Source organism: Phyllobates terribilis, unplaced genomic scaffold (assembly GCF_046119375.1).
Source record: "Phyllobates terribilis strain yellow unplaced genomic scaffold, ASM4611937v1 Scaffold_11__3_contigs__length_659146591, whole genome shotgun sequence".
Classification (NCBI taxonomy): domain Eukaryota; kingdom Metazoa; phylum Chordata; class Amphibia; order Anura; family Dendrobatidae; genus Phyllobates; species Phyllobates terribilis.
In genome coordinates this window covers 445,495,701-445,511,086 of record NW_027362771.1, presented here as the reverse complement: position 1 = coordinate 445,511,086, position 15,386 = coordinate 445,495,701, and positions in this window count along the sequence as shown.

The window sequence follows — 15,386 nt, the reverse complement described above, 5'->3', positions numbered from 1 at the left end:
AAAAAGGTTACCGCCGGTCATAGGCATCGGCTGATAAGAGTACTACTCAAAAAAGTCTTGTCGGTTTTGCCTGCGCTGGTTAATAAGAATAGAAGAGACCCCACGTTTTTTTTTTTATTATTATTTATTTATTTATTGTACAGGTGCCGGCTGATAAATACTCTCAATAGCCTTGCCTGTTCTCACTGCTATCAGCAAGAGAAGGTGCAGGATCAGGAGTGTAGTACTCTCATCAGCCAACACCTGGGACCAGCAGTAAACTTTTTACCGCCAGTCAGAGCTGCTGGCTCACATGCTGTCATCTAACGGCGTGGCAACTTCAATGCTCTGACCGGCGGTAATGAAATTACTGCCAATCAGAGCTGCCAGTGTCACACAGATGAATGAGTGGGAAACAGCCAACGTACGGGATGCTGAACCCGAACAGTTCGGGGTCCGTGCACAGACACTAGGTGTTCGGTATGGACCTGAACTTTACTGTTCATGTTTGACCATGACTACTTGTAATTAGTGTTGAGCGAATTTTTTCGGCACTTCAAATTTGGGTTCGTGTTCGGGGTTCCGGCATTTTCTCGCCAAAAAATCAGCTCCGCCCACGAACATCCCTGATTTGCCATGCAGATAACATCTGCGTGACAGCGCGGCAAATCAGGGATGTTCGTGTGGCACCCCAGGGGTCTGGTTTTCCACAGTAATGTAATGTTATGTCTGAGAGCAGGTGGGAGGTCCTTTGGTCAGGGATCCTGTGCATGCCACACCTCCTGCCCAGTCTTGGGAGGGGAAGAACTTCCCCTGTATAAACCCGGGGCTGAGGCAGGGTGAGTCAGACAAGGAGAGTGGAGACAAGAAGCAGCATAGGAAACAGCAGAGTTCCAAGGAGTCAGGGGCTGGCAGCTGCAGCGCTCGCCCTGACTAAGAAGATTCTTTACCGGACCCGGAGTCCGAGGCTGTGGGGACTAACTTCTACCCAGCAGCAGAATCCGTCAGGCAGGGGATTTCAGGTCCTCTGGCCCAGAAGCCCGAAGGCACGGTCACACGCGTGGGACCAGCACCGCCATCGTGGAGCGGAAGCCATTAGAAGGCCCCGAGTCACCGGCCATACGGGTGAGCACCACACGGTACACTCAGGGACGTGGGCTACTTACATCAGCTTCTAGCAAGGTAGCCAGAAGAGTACAGTCAGTTTGTGAGGCCTATAACTACGCCTGGCCAGGGGAGATCCCATCTGCTCAAAGACTGACCAGGCCCCGTTTGCTAGCAAGTACTCCGGGAGGGTCTATCGTTGTTACCAGTAAAGACCCTGAACTACACCGTACTGTCTCTGAGTGGTTCCTGCTACCCCCATCATCCACGTCGGCTGCCCTGAGGCCATACCCCTCCCGTTGGGGGTTATACTATCACGCTGCACAATCCTACCACCGGCCTCAGCGGTCTGCCCTGCAGCAGCAGCTCCCTGGCTGCACTCAACGGGTGGCGTAGTCATCAACTATTTACTACTAATAGACTGCCGTCTAGTTTGACTCCCTGGGCACGGACCGGGTCACCGCCACGAGACTACAACCCTCTACTGATCCGGCTCCGGGTAGGCTCCCGCATGCGCAACGCAGCGCGACACAGGCCCAGGGGCGCGTCAACTTTGGCGTAGTCGGCAGGATTTCGTGCCCGCAACCAGCGGGTACTGCGTGCCTGAAAAGCAAAGACTGTTCAAACTTACCAGTGGTGAAGATTCTCGCTATCCGTGGAGGTTTCCCGCCATCCGGCGCCATCTTCTACCTTCTTCCCGCCATCGGTGAAGTTTCCCGCCATCCGGCGCCATCTTCGGCCTTCTTCCCGCCATCCGTGGAGTTTTCCCGCCGTTGGACGCCATCTTGGGGACGCCGCGCGGGAAGAAGAGGGGCGTGGACTCCGAAAGCGCGCGAGAACTGAAGCCCCGCCTCACGTCCGGACGTTGCGTAAGGTCCTGGAAGGAGCCCAGCAGACGCCGACGTCACAGGAGCGCGACGGAAGGTCTTCAACCCTGACGATCCACTGCGGAGCCGCGGCCTACGGAAGAGGATCATCGCAAGGTAGGCCACGGTCCACTAGGGGGGAGGAAGATGTCGGATACGGAGGAGAGCTTCACTGCCCCAACCCCCGCCAGCGCTACCGCTGCTGCAGTTATGCCCTTCACCATGCCCTATATCCCGGGAGCAGCTTGGCTACCCCAGTATTCAGGGGAGTCACATACCCTGCATGACTTTAGAGAAAAGCTGGATAGCCTCTTCCAGGTGTACCCCCTCACAGAAGAGCAAAAAGTGAGCATCCTGGTGGCCCAACTAACCGGGGCAGCCAAAAGGGAAGTAAAATCCTGGCCACCTGGGAGGAAGACTGTCGCAGGGATACTAACCCGGCTGAAGGACACCTTTGATACCCGCACCTCAGCCGAGATTAAGCTTAGATTCTACGGGTGCAAGCAGCGAGCGCATGAGAGTATAAGGGACTATGCAGTAAACCTACAAGAGGCCCTGAGGGCCATAAAGCAGACCGACCCTGATGGGGTGGGAAACGAGGACAGGCTGTTGACTGAACAATTTATAGAGGGTTTATATTGCAATGCCCACCGAACCCAGTTGCGGGCAATGGCCTTACAGGATCCCCATCTGGACTTTGCACAGTTCAAGGACAGAGCCATCCGGGTGCTCCGAGAACCGGCACCAGGTGGCGTTGTGACCCACAGACGCCCCACTACCACTTACTACCAGGAGGCGGCGCCCTTGTCAGTAGGGCCTGTGGGAGCTGATGCGCAGGCTTTGGACAATGACCCGTCTCCAGACCTACACCATCAGGTCCAAGAGCTAGCTAAGAGCGTTGCTGCGCTAACCCGAACTGTGCAGTCTTTACAGGTTTCCACCCCAGGGAAGATCCAGCTGGCATCCGGACCGGAGGACATCCCGTGGCGTCGACCAAGGAGGACCCCACCGGCCAGAGGAAGACCCAGTGACCGATACAGCGAGGACGGACGACCCATCTGCCGCCGCTGCAATCAACCCGGACATATGGAAAGGTACTGTTCTTTAAACGGGCACAACCTGGGGTAGAGGGCCAACCCCCAGGAAAAAGATCACCAGGCCCATCGAACTGGCGCGACAGATATGTGGGAGGACGTCCAGTCTTGCCTGTGGTACTGGATGGCATTCCCATGAGTGCCCTACTGGATACCGGGTCACAGGTCACCACCATCCCGTACGTGCTCTTCAAGCAGTACTGGAATGACTCGGATATTACCCACTACCCTGACGACGACTTGAGTATCATCGCCAGCAATGGCCAGCCCGTGCCACAGATCGGATTTAAGGAGGTGGCCCTCAAAATCGGTAGAGTCGAACTGGCCGCACAGGGACTGATCATTGTAGATATTGATAAACATGAGAGTCACCCAAAAATAACTCTAGGAACTAACGTAATTGAAAATTGTCTTGCAGAGGTGATTTTCCTTTTACAGCAGGTTGCCAAGAACGCCAGCTCCGGCGAGCAGCGGGTGCTCCAGAAAGAGATCCGGGCACTGATGCAACGGCAACAAGTGGAACTCTCCGGCGGTGAGATTGGTAGCGTAAGAATGTGTGACCCTTTTCCTATTGCCATGCCCCCAAAAAGTGAAATGATGATTTGGTGCCGGGCAGCTATTGGTCTGAGAGGAAGAGATTACCAGGCAATGGTAGAACCAGTTTACTCAGACAGTAGGCCCACCATTTTGACAGCACGGGGGGTGGTCAATGTACGCCATGGGAGGGTGCCCATTCGCATAATAAATATCGGGGAGAGGGAAGTGTACCTGCCCCGGTATGCCACGCTAGCCAAATTATATACCACTAATCAAAATTCTATACAATCTGTGGAACCCTTGCCTCCATCTCACCCGGAGGAAGGTAACGGCTCTAAGAAAGACATGGAGGACTGGTGTCAGCAACTACATTTGGGTACTGATTCCACTCCCTCACATCAGAAACAAGGAGTCTATCGGGTGGTTCAAGAGTATGAGAGAGTGTTTAGTAAACACCCGTTAGACTTCGGGCGAGTCAAGGGGGTAGAACACCGCATCCCCACGGGAGATTATCCTCCCATAAAAGAGAGGTATCGACCCGTACCCCCTGCACATTACCAACACGCCAAGGGGATGCTTAGAGACATGAAGGAGGCTGGGGTAATCCGGGATAGCTGTAGCCCCTGGGCAGCCCCACTAGTTTTAGTCAAAAAGAAAGACAACACCATGAGGATGTGTGTAGATTACCGGAAAATCAACCGTATCACACACAAGGATGCGTACCCCTTACCAAGGATAGAGGAGTCATTGGCTGCTTTAAGATCTGCTAACTTCTTCTCTACCTTGGATCTCACTAGCGGGTACTGGCAGGTTCCTGTAGCAGAGGCGGACCGGGAGAAGACCGCATTCACCACCCCGATGGGACTTAGTGAGTTCACCTGCATGCCGTTCGGACTCTGCAACGCCCCAGGAACCTTCCAACGATTAATGGAGTGCTGTCTGGGCCACAGAAACTTCGAGACGGTCCTGTTGTACCTGGACGATGTCATCGTATACTCCAAAACTTATGAGGACCACCTGAAACACCTGGCGGAGGTGTTCGAAGCTCTGGCGAGTTACGGCCTAAAGGTGAAACCCTCCAAGTGTCACCTCCTGAAACCAAAGGTGCAATACCTGGGACACGTGGTGAGCGCTGACGGAGTGGCTCCCGACCCCGATAAGATCACCGCAATTAAGGGATGGCCAAGCCCCTCCAGCGTAAAAGAAGTGCGGCAGTTCCTAGGGTTGGTAGGCTACTACCGAAGGTTTATTCCCGGTTTCACCAAAAAGGCAGCGCCTATGCAGGACCTCCTGATAGGCCAGTCCCGGAAGGCCAAGAACCAGAAGCCGCCCTTCAAATGGGAAGAGCTAGAAGAAGAGTCCTTCCGCCAGCTGAAGATGGCCCTCACGGGGGATGAAATCTTGGCGTACCCAGACTACAGCCAGCCCTTCATCCTCTACACCGACGCCAGTAACATCGGGCTAGGAGCCGTACTATCCCAGATTCAGCAGGGGAGAGAACGAGTGATCTCCTATGCCAGCCGAAAACTGCGACCCACCGAAAGGAACCCCGAGAATTACAGCTCATTTAAGCTAGAGTTCCTGGCCGTGGTATGGGCAGTCACCGAGCGCTTTAGGCATTACCTCGCTTCTTCCCGGTTCACCGTATACACGGATAACAACCCGTTGATACACCTGGACACGGCAAGACTCGGTGCCCTGGAGCAGAGGTGGATGGCCCGTCTGTCCAACTACGAGTTCACAATCAAATACCGGGCAGGACGCTCCAATACTAACGCGGATGCCCTGTCCAGGATGCCCAACCTGCCGGACGAAGGAGAAGATCCGGAGGGACTGGAAGAAGTTGAACTCCCTGCGTTCCACCGTCATGGGACTATCCAGTATTCCCACCGGGTAAGGGGTAAACAGGCTGCTACGTTGAACCCCTTACCCCACTACAACTGGGCGGAAACGCAAGACAGCGACCCTGCCGTCCGACTGGTGAAGGAGATGCTGACTCGGCCGGAGGCTCGACTTGAACCAGACGCTCCGGAGGAAGCCAAACAACTATGGGCGGAGAAGAGTCGACTATTCCTTTACAAGGGGAAGTTGTGCCGCAGAATGGTCAACTCCCGGACGCATGAACTACTCTGGCAAGTAGTGGTGCCACGAAGAGACGCAGCCATGGTGATGGAGGCATACCACGACGGAGCTGGACACTTCGGGTGGAAAAAGCTGGAGTTCCTGCTGCGCGAGCGGTTCCACTGGGTAGGCATGAGGGGAACCATCGAGAATTGGTGCAGAGACTGTGGCCCGTGCAATCTGAGAAGGAAGGACCGGGCCAGCCAGAAGACTCCCCTGCAGTCCATCGTCACCCGGCAACCGTTGGAACTGGTAGCCTTGGATCATGTAAAACTGACCCCAAGCAGAAGTGGCTACGTCTACGCGTTAACCATCGTGGATCATTACTCCCGGTTCTTGGTTGTCGTCCCCGTCAAGGACTTAACGGCTCAAACAGCAGCTAGAGCCTTCCAGCAGCACTTCTGCCGTCCACACGGGTACCCGGACCAAGTGCTGACGGACCAGGGACCTGCCTTTGAAGCGGAGGTCTTCCAGGAATTCTGCAATCTGTATGGCTGCCGGAAGATAAGGACGACACCCTACCATCCGCAAACTAATGGACTTTGTGAAAAAATGAACCAGGTGGTAATGGATCTGCTAAAAACATTGCCCCTGGAAGAACGCAGTCTGTGGCCTGAGAAGTTGCCCGATCTGGTGGACCTATACAACCACATCCCGGTAGGTTCCACCAACTGTACCCCGGCTTACCTAATGAGGGCGAGACCTGGTAAGTTACCTGTTGACCTGGAAATGGGAGTCCTGACACCTGAGGACACTTCACCAGAAACAGACTGGGACACAGAGAGGCAGCAGCAGTACCGGAGAGTACAAGAGAGCGTGGAGCGAAGTCTCTGTCAGGCTAGGGAAAGACAAGAGAAGACTTACAACCAGTATGCTCCCGCTGTTCCCCTGGTACCCGGAGAGCAGGTCTTGAAGAGGAAAAGACGGCTCCACAAGTTGGATGACCAGTGGGAGGAGGACCCGTACACCGTACTGACCTCAAGCCACGAGAACCCGAAGGTCTGTACCATCAGTAAAGACGGAGGGGAAACCACAGCCATTGTATCCCGGGACCACCTGAAGAAGTGTCCCGAACAACTGAGGAACCCTGAAGAGGAACAAGAAGACCATCGACCCGTGGAAGAAAGGGAAGATATGGTTAGTACCGTGCTCGGGGACTTCCCTCAGTCTTGGACTCAAGTCAATGGTGCAGTTGTGGTACCCGTACTCACCTTCCTCCAACCATCATCCCAAGAACCTACGGAGCAACGGGTAGAGCTGGAAGAACAGCCGGTCCAGGAGGCAGAAGACTCCACACAAGCAGAACAGGAGAATCAACCCTCTGCTTATAGTGAGCCTGCCGTACCCCTAGTGAGACAAAGAGCCGGTAGACAGCTGCCCAGTTTACCCATGACAGCTCCTACACCCTGTAGTTCAGGGCCAGACAGTCAGCTCCGTAGGTCCACTCGGGTCAATAGAGGCCAGTTACCCGCACGCTGGAGAATTTAAAGTGTATAAATTGTTTTATTTATGTTTTTCTGTGTATTGTTGCTTGTGAATAATTTTGTGTTTCCAGTTGTTTTTAGGAAACCTTGGTGGATTTACCGGGAATCCTTGTATATAGTTGGAGCGTAACCCAGGATGGACTAGAGACTGTTAAGGACTCGGGGTAGGACAGACCCCTACCTGGTTACGTCTCCCTGTGTTGGTGAAATGGACACCTTGCTTTCTTCAGAGACTGCACCCGGTTGCGGACACGCCGTAACCATCTTTATATGTTTTCTTATTGTATTATTAATGTTTTTGCCTTGTTATGTTTTTCTAAATGTGTTTAGTCCCGGAGTACTAAAATTCACTAGGGGGGAATGTGGCACCCCAGGGGTCTGGTTTTCCACAGTAATGTAATGTTATGTCTGAGAGCAGGTGGGAGGTCCTTTGGTCAGGGATCCTGTGCATGCCACACCTCCTGCCCAGTCTTGGGAGGGGAAGAACTTCCCCTGTATAAACCCGGGGCTGAGGCAGGGTGAGTCAGACAAGGAGAGTGGAGACAAGAAGCAGCATAGGAAACAGCAGAGTTCCAAGGAGTCAGGGGCTGGCAGCTGCAGCGCTCGCCCTGACTAAGAAGATTCTTTACCGGACCCGGAGTCCGAGGCTGTGGGGACTAACTTCTACCCAGCAGCAGAATCCGTCAGGCAGGGGATTTCAGGTCCTCTGGCCCAGAAGCCCGAAGGCACGGTCACACGCGTGGGACCAGCACCGCCATCGTGGAGCGGAAGCCATTAGAAGGCCCCGAGTCACCGGCCATACGGGTGAGCACCACACGGTACACTCAGGGACGTGGGCTACTTACATCAGCTTCTAGCAAGGTAGCCAGAAGAGTACAGTCAGTTTGTGAGGCCTATAACTACGCCTGGCCAGGGGAGATCCCATCTGCTCAAAGACTGACCAGGCCCCGTTTGCTAGCAAGTACTCCGGGAGGGTCTATCGTTGTTACCAGTAAAGACCCTGAACTACACCGTACCGTCTCTGAGTGGTTCCTGCTACCCCCATCATCCACGTCGGCTGCCCTGAGGCCATACCCCTCCCGTTGGGGGTTATACTATCACGCTGCACAATCCTACCACCGGCCTCAGCGGTCTGCCCTGCAGCAGCAGCTCCCTGGCTGCACTCAACGGGTGGCGTAGTCATCAACTATTTACTACTAATAGACTGCCGTCTAGTTTGACTCCCTGGGCACGGACCGGGTCACCGCCACGAGACTACAACCCTCTACTGATCCGGCTCCGGGTAGGCTCCCGCATGCGCAACGCAGCGCGACACAGGCCCAGGGGCGCGTCATTCGCAGGCAGAGCCGATTTTTTGGCAAGAACAAGCCGGAATCCAGAACACAAACCCAAATTTGAAATGCCGAACAAATTCGCTCAACACTACTTTTAATATGATGTATCCCTGAAAGATTGCTATGCTCAAATGAAAAGGAGAGGTCGTTATTGATGAAAACAGAATTCTCTTTACTGAAGAAGTTGAACAGGAACAGGCACAATTGATAGGAGGCGCAGATCTTTACATACATACACAACTTTTGTCGTAGCCAGAGGCAACGGCTGATTAGTTTCTGGTGTCCATACAAGGCTTAACGATTCCACATCTGTTACACAATGAATACCGCTTGATACACACTTTTACCATAGACTATAGCGCAAACTGATATTGTTACAGCAGCTTCTTCCAGTGTGTCCCTGGTCAGCATGCCCTAGTATTCCTTCATTAATCTTCCTGAGTCAGGCTGACACTGCTGAATGTCCCTCCATATCTTTTCATTTGACTCTTCATAAACCTTATCATGCTTTTGAACTCTAATTGCTGCATTCTACCTACAAGTTTGCATCCAGTAGCTTCTCATGCACTGAAACCACTTCTTCCTTCTTTAGAGAAAATGCCACTGTATCCACTGTTACCTTCTTCCTCTTGTTCTGCCCCAACGATTTCCGCCATCAACTGACTACAATTTTCTGAGTTCTCCCTCTCAGCTTCAGCAATGCTGCGGTAATTTACTATTCATGACCCTTTCACAATATGGCTACTCTGACCCCTTTCTAAACCAAGAGGTTTTTTTATGATCTCTGCCCCACCCATTCTCTAGAAGATTCTGCATATACAAGCAGCATGGTTAACTCCCCTCTTCCTGGAGTTTCTGGACAATGTTCAATCACGCCTGTTAAAGTGATATACAATAAATTCAGTATTTAAATTATATCCAATATGTTTTACCATTTCCAGACCCAAAGTACAGTGCATAATATGTTAATATTAAAGAAACACATTGATTAAGCAGAAGGTCCTAGCCTATGAGATCCACCTTCTTGCACCTCTAGAGAGCAAAAAAATAAATAACCTTTAACAAATCACATTGTGAAGCAAGTGACAAAGTATCAGGGTTAGGTCAAGATTATTAGTGACTACTTCACTACATTTAGATCTATTAGAGATGAGCAGATCGATCGGCGGGGCTCTTGTCCAGTGTCCATCCAGGTAATTGATACCTGGCAGCTAGACGAGAGGCCCACGGATCTCTTATCCCTGGCATGACTTTTGATTAGCCAGGGCTGGTGTGATGCGATCTACTGTATGTGTCACATCTCACAGATGATGATATGCCAGCTCTGACAAATAAAATGCTGCGCCGGAGATGCAAAAGGTAAGAGATTCACGGACCTCCCATCTAGCCACCAGGTACCACTGACCTGGTCACTGCACCGGAGTCTACGAATTGATCCACTCATCTCTACTAACTATACCTATTTGGCTGTTGTGGAACTACAAGATACAGTATATCCCACAGCAACCATGATATTTATATCTTTATTATTTCTGAAGTGTTTCAGTTTTGGAAGAGCCTTTTCTGGTAAAATCATGGTCACAATTACAGAACTCTTAAAGACCCTATTATAATCAATGGGGTCCATCAATTTTCGCTGATGTCCTACATGCACTGACATATTTTTATTTCAGTTTCTTTGAAGAAACAAATACAGGTGCATATCACTAAATTAGAATATCATCAAAAAGTTCATTTATTTCAGTTCTTCAATACAAACAGTGAAACTCATATATTATATAGAATCATAACAACAGAGTGATCTATTTCAAGTGTTTATTTCTGTTAATGTTGATGATTATGGCTTACAGCCAATGAAATCACAAAAGTCATTATCTCAGTAAATTAAAATAATTGACAAAAGACACCTGCAAAGGCTTCCTAAGCGTTTAAAAGGGTCCCTTAGTCTGTTTCAGTAGGCTCTACAATCATGGGGAAGACTGCTGACTTGACAGATGTCCAGAAGGCAGTCATTGACACACTCCACAAGGTCCCAGAGTTCCAATTTTCATTTGGAAATCAAGGTCACATACTCTGGAGGAAGAGTGGAGAGACCACAATCCAAGCTGCTTGAGGTCTAGTGTGAAGTTTCCACAATCAGTGATGGTTTGGGGAGCCATGTCATCTGCTGGTGTAGGTCCACTGTGTTTTATCAAGACTAAAGTCAACGCAACCGTCTACCAGAAAATTTTACAGCACTTCATGCTTCCCTCTGCCGACAAGCTTTTTGGAGATGGAAATTTGATTCTCCAGCAGGACTTGGCACCTGTCCACACTGCCAAAAGTACCAATACCTAGTTTAAAAACATCAGTATCACTGTGCTTGATTGACCAGCAAACTCGCCTGACCTTAACTCCATAGAGAATCTATGGGGTATTGTCAAGAGGAAGATGAGACACCAGACCCAACAATGCAGATGAGCTGAAGGCTGCTATCAAAGCTACCTGGGCTTCCATAACACCTCAGCAGTGCCACAGGCTTATCGCTTCCATGCCACACCACATTGATGCGGTAATTGATACAAAAGGAGCCCCGACCAAGTATTGAGTGCATTTACTGAACATACATTTCTGTAGGCCAACATTTCGGATTTTAAAAACATTTTTCAAGCCGTTGTTATAAAGTATTCTAATTTACTGAGATAATGACTTTTGTGTTTTCATTGGCTGTAAGCCATAATCATCAACATTAACAGAAATGAACACTTGAAATAGATCACTCTGTTTGTAATGACTCTATATATGAGTTTAACTTTTTGCATTGAATAACTGAAATAAATTAACTTTTTGATGATATTCTAATTTAGTGAGATCCACCTGTATAGTATAATGCAATAACTAGCACAGATGTGAACAGAGCCTAAATAATAAGAATTTGTCATAAAAACAGAATTTAACCCCTTAATAACATCTGACATACTAATACGTGTCTGTGCCCTGGGACTTAAGAGCCAGACCCGTATTAGTACGTCATGGCGATCGCGCGCGCACACAGGCTGTGCGGGCGCGATCGCCGCCGGGTGTCAGCTGATTGTCACAGCTGACACCCGGTACTATGTGCAGGGAGCGGTCCTGCACCGCTCCCAGCACATTAACCATCGCGATGCTGCGATCGAAGTCGATCGAAGTCGATCGCGGCATTGAGGGGGCAAGGGGAGGTGATCGGCGATACTCACCTCCTCTTCCGGCTTCCAGCGCAGTCTGCAAAGGCTTCCCGGGTGTTGCCATGACAACCCGATGTCGTCATGACAACATCCGGGTCACCAGAGAGCAGGAAGATTGCTTGGGCATGCGCAGTGCATCTCCAAGCAATCTTCACACTGTGCACTTCTGACAGCCTTCATGGCATAGGGATGGTGCTTCATTCCTGTGCCATGCAGGCGATCAGAAAAAAAAAGTGAAACTCCCAGAGTGGGACAAAGTAATAAAGTGTATAAACTGTGTGAAAGTGAAAAAAAAAAAAAAAATTTGCATAAATATTATAAAAAAATAAAAAAAATAATACACCAAAAATAAAAATATAATGTACCCATCAATAAATATTATTATAAAAAAAATAAAAAAAAAACAATAAAAGTACACATATTTGGTATCGCCGCGTCCGGAACAACCTGACCTATAAAACTGTCCCACTAGTTAACCCCTTCAGTGAACACGGTAAAAAAAAAAAAAAAAAAACGAAGCAAAAAACAATGCTTTATCACCATACCGCCAAACAAAAAGTGGAATAACACGCGAACAAAAAGACGCATATAAATAAAAATGATACCGCTGAAAACGACATCTCGTCCCACAAAAAACAAGCTGCCAAACAGCTCCATCAGCCGAAAAATAAAAAAGTTATAGCTCTCAGAACAAAGCGATGCTAAAAAATATTTTTTTCTATAAAATAGCTTTTATTGTGTATAAGCGCCAAAACATAGAAAAATGATACAAATGTGGTACCGCTGTAAACGTACTGACCCGAAGAATAAAGCTACCTCATCAATTTTACCATACGCCGAACAGAATAAAAAAAAAAAAAAAAACAATTCCTGAATTGTTGGTTTTTGTTTATTCTGCCTCCCAAAAATCGGAATAGAAAGCGATCAAAAAATGTCACGTGCCTGAAAATGGCACCAATAACAACGTCAAGTCATCCCGCAAAAAACGAGCCATCACATGACTGTCTGCCAAAATCTGGAAAAATTATAGCTCTCAAAATATGGCGATGCAAAAACTAGATTTTACAAAAAATGCGTCTTTTAGTGTGTGACAGCTGTCAGTCATAAAAACCCCATATGATTCTGGCATTGCTGTAATCACACCGACCCAAAGAATAAAGTCGTCTAATCACTTATACCGCACAAGGAACGGCGTCAAAAATAAACTCTTGGGTTATGATTGGGCTAGGGTTAGGGCTGGGTTTGGGGCTAGGGTTGTGCTGGGGCTAGGGTTGTGCTGGGGCTAGGGTTGTGCTGGGGCAAGGGTTGTGCTGGGGCTAGGGTTGTGCTAGGGCTAGGGTTGTGCTAGGGCTAGGGTTGTGCTAGGGTTAGGGCTGGGGTTGAGATTTTTTTCAAAAGTAAGAAAAAAAGATGACGATATGGCGACTAGTGTTGAGAGCAAGTGCTCGCTACTTGAGTTTGCATCGGGTGCTCTGGTATGCATTGAGTATCGTGGGTATTTGAGTGACATGCTCGAGTCTCTGCCCCATATGCTTCGCGGCCAAAAAACTTTACGGGGATTGCCTGCCATGCACGAGCGATCCCCGCATGGTTTTTTTGGGGTGTCTAATAGCCGTGAAACATGCAGAGCAGGGACTCGAGCATGTCACTCGAGCACACGCTGTACATGGTGCATACCTGAGTACCCGATGCAAACTCAAGTAGCGAGCACTTGCGCTCAAGAATAATGACAACTTATTCAATATGATGACCTAATGTAAACAAATTCTGTGCCGTACCTCTGGGTTCAAAATGTTCACTATACACCTTAATAAAATCCTTGAGGGGTATAGTTTCCAAAATGGGGACACTTGTGGGGGATCTCCACTGTTTAGGCACATCACGAGCTCTCCAAACGCGACATGGTGTCCGCTAACAAATTGAATGGAAAATCGGCTCAAATTGTTAGTGGACGCCATGTTGCGTTTGGAGAGCCCCTGTGTGCCCAAACATTGGAGCTCCCCCACAAGTGACCCCATTTTGGAAACTAGACCCGCCAAGGCACCTATCTAGATGCATAGTGAGCACTTGGAACCCCCAGGTGCTTCACAAATTGATTCGTAAAAATGAAAAAGTGAAAAAAAAAACACTTTTTCATTTTTATGAATCAATTTGTGAAGCACCTGGGGTTCCAAGTGCTCACTATGAATCTAGATAGGTGCCTTGGGGGGTCTAGTTTCCAAAATGGTGTCACTTGTGGGGGAGCTCCAATGTTTGGGCACACAGGGACTCTCCAAATGCAACATGATATCCGAAAACAAATAGTCGGCTCAATTTGTTAGCGGATATCATGTTGCATTTGGAGAGTCCCTGTGTGCCCAAACATTGGAGCTCCCCCACAAGTGACCCCATTTTGGAAACTAGACCCCCCAAGGCACCTATCTAGATGCATATTGAGCACTTGGAACCCCAGGTGTTTCACAAATTGATTCATAAAAATGAAAAAGTGTTTTTTTTTTCACTTTTTCATTTTTACGAATCAATTTGTGAAGCACCTGGGGGTTCCAAGTGCTCACTATGCATCTAGAAAGGTGCCTTGGGGGGTCTAGTTTCCAAAATGGGGTCACTTGTGGGGGAGCTCCAAAGTTTGGGCACAGAGGGGCTCTCCAAACGCAATGTGGTGTCCGCTAACAATTTGAGCCGATTTTCCATTCAATTTGTTAGCGGATACCATGTTGCATTTAGAGAGTCCCTGTGTGCCCAAACATTGGAGCTCCCCCACAAGTGACACCATTTTGGAAACTAGACCCCCCAAGGCACCTATCTAGATGCATAGTGAGCACTTGGAACCCCTAGGTGCTTCACAAATTGATTTGTAAAAACGAAAAAGTGTTTTTTTTTCACTTTTTCATTTTTACGAATCAATTTGTGGAGCACCTGGGGGTTCCAAGTGCTCACTATGCATCTATAAAGGTGCCTTGCGGGGTCTAGTTTCCAAAATGGGGTCACTTGTGGGGGAGCTCCAAAGCTTGGGCACACAGGGGCTCTCCAAACGCAATGTGGTGTCCGCTAACAATTTGAGCCGATTTTCCATTCAATTTGTTAGCGGATACCATGTTGCATTTAGAGAGTCCCTGTGTGCCCAAACATTGGAGCTCCCCCACAAGTGACCCCATTTTGGAAACTAGACCCCCCAAGGCACCTATCTAGATGCATAGTGAGCACTTGGAACCCCTAGGTGCTTCACAAATTGATTCGTAAAAATGAAAAAGTGTTTTTTTTTTCACTTTTTCATTTTTACGAATCAATTTGTGAAGCACCTGGGGGTTCCAAGTGCTCACTATGCATCTATAAAGGTGCCTTCGGGGGTCTAGTTTCCAAAATGGGGTCACTTGTGGGGGAGCTCCAAAGTTTGGGCACACAGGGGCTCTCCAAACACAACATGGCGTCCGCTAATTATTCAAGCAAATTTTACAATCAAAAAGTCAAATGGCGCTCCTTCCCTTCCGAGCCCTGCCGTGCGCCCAAACAGTGTTTTTTCCCCAAATATTGGGTATCTGCGTGCCCAGGGGAAATTGCACAACAAATTTTGGGGTCCATTTTTTCTTGTTACCCCTGTGAAAATAAAAAAAATTTGGTCTAAAGTAAAATTTTTGTGAAAAAAGTTAAATGTTCATTTTTTTCT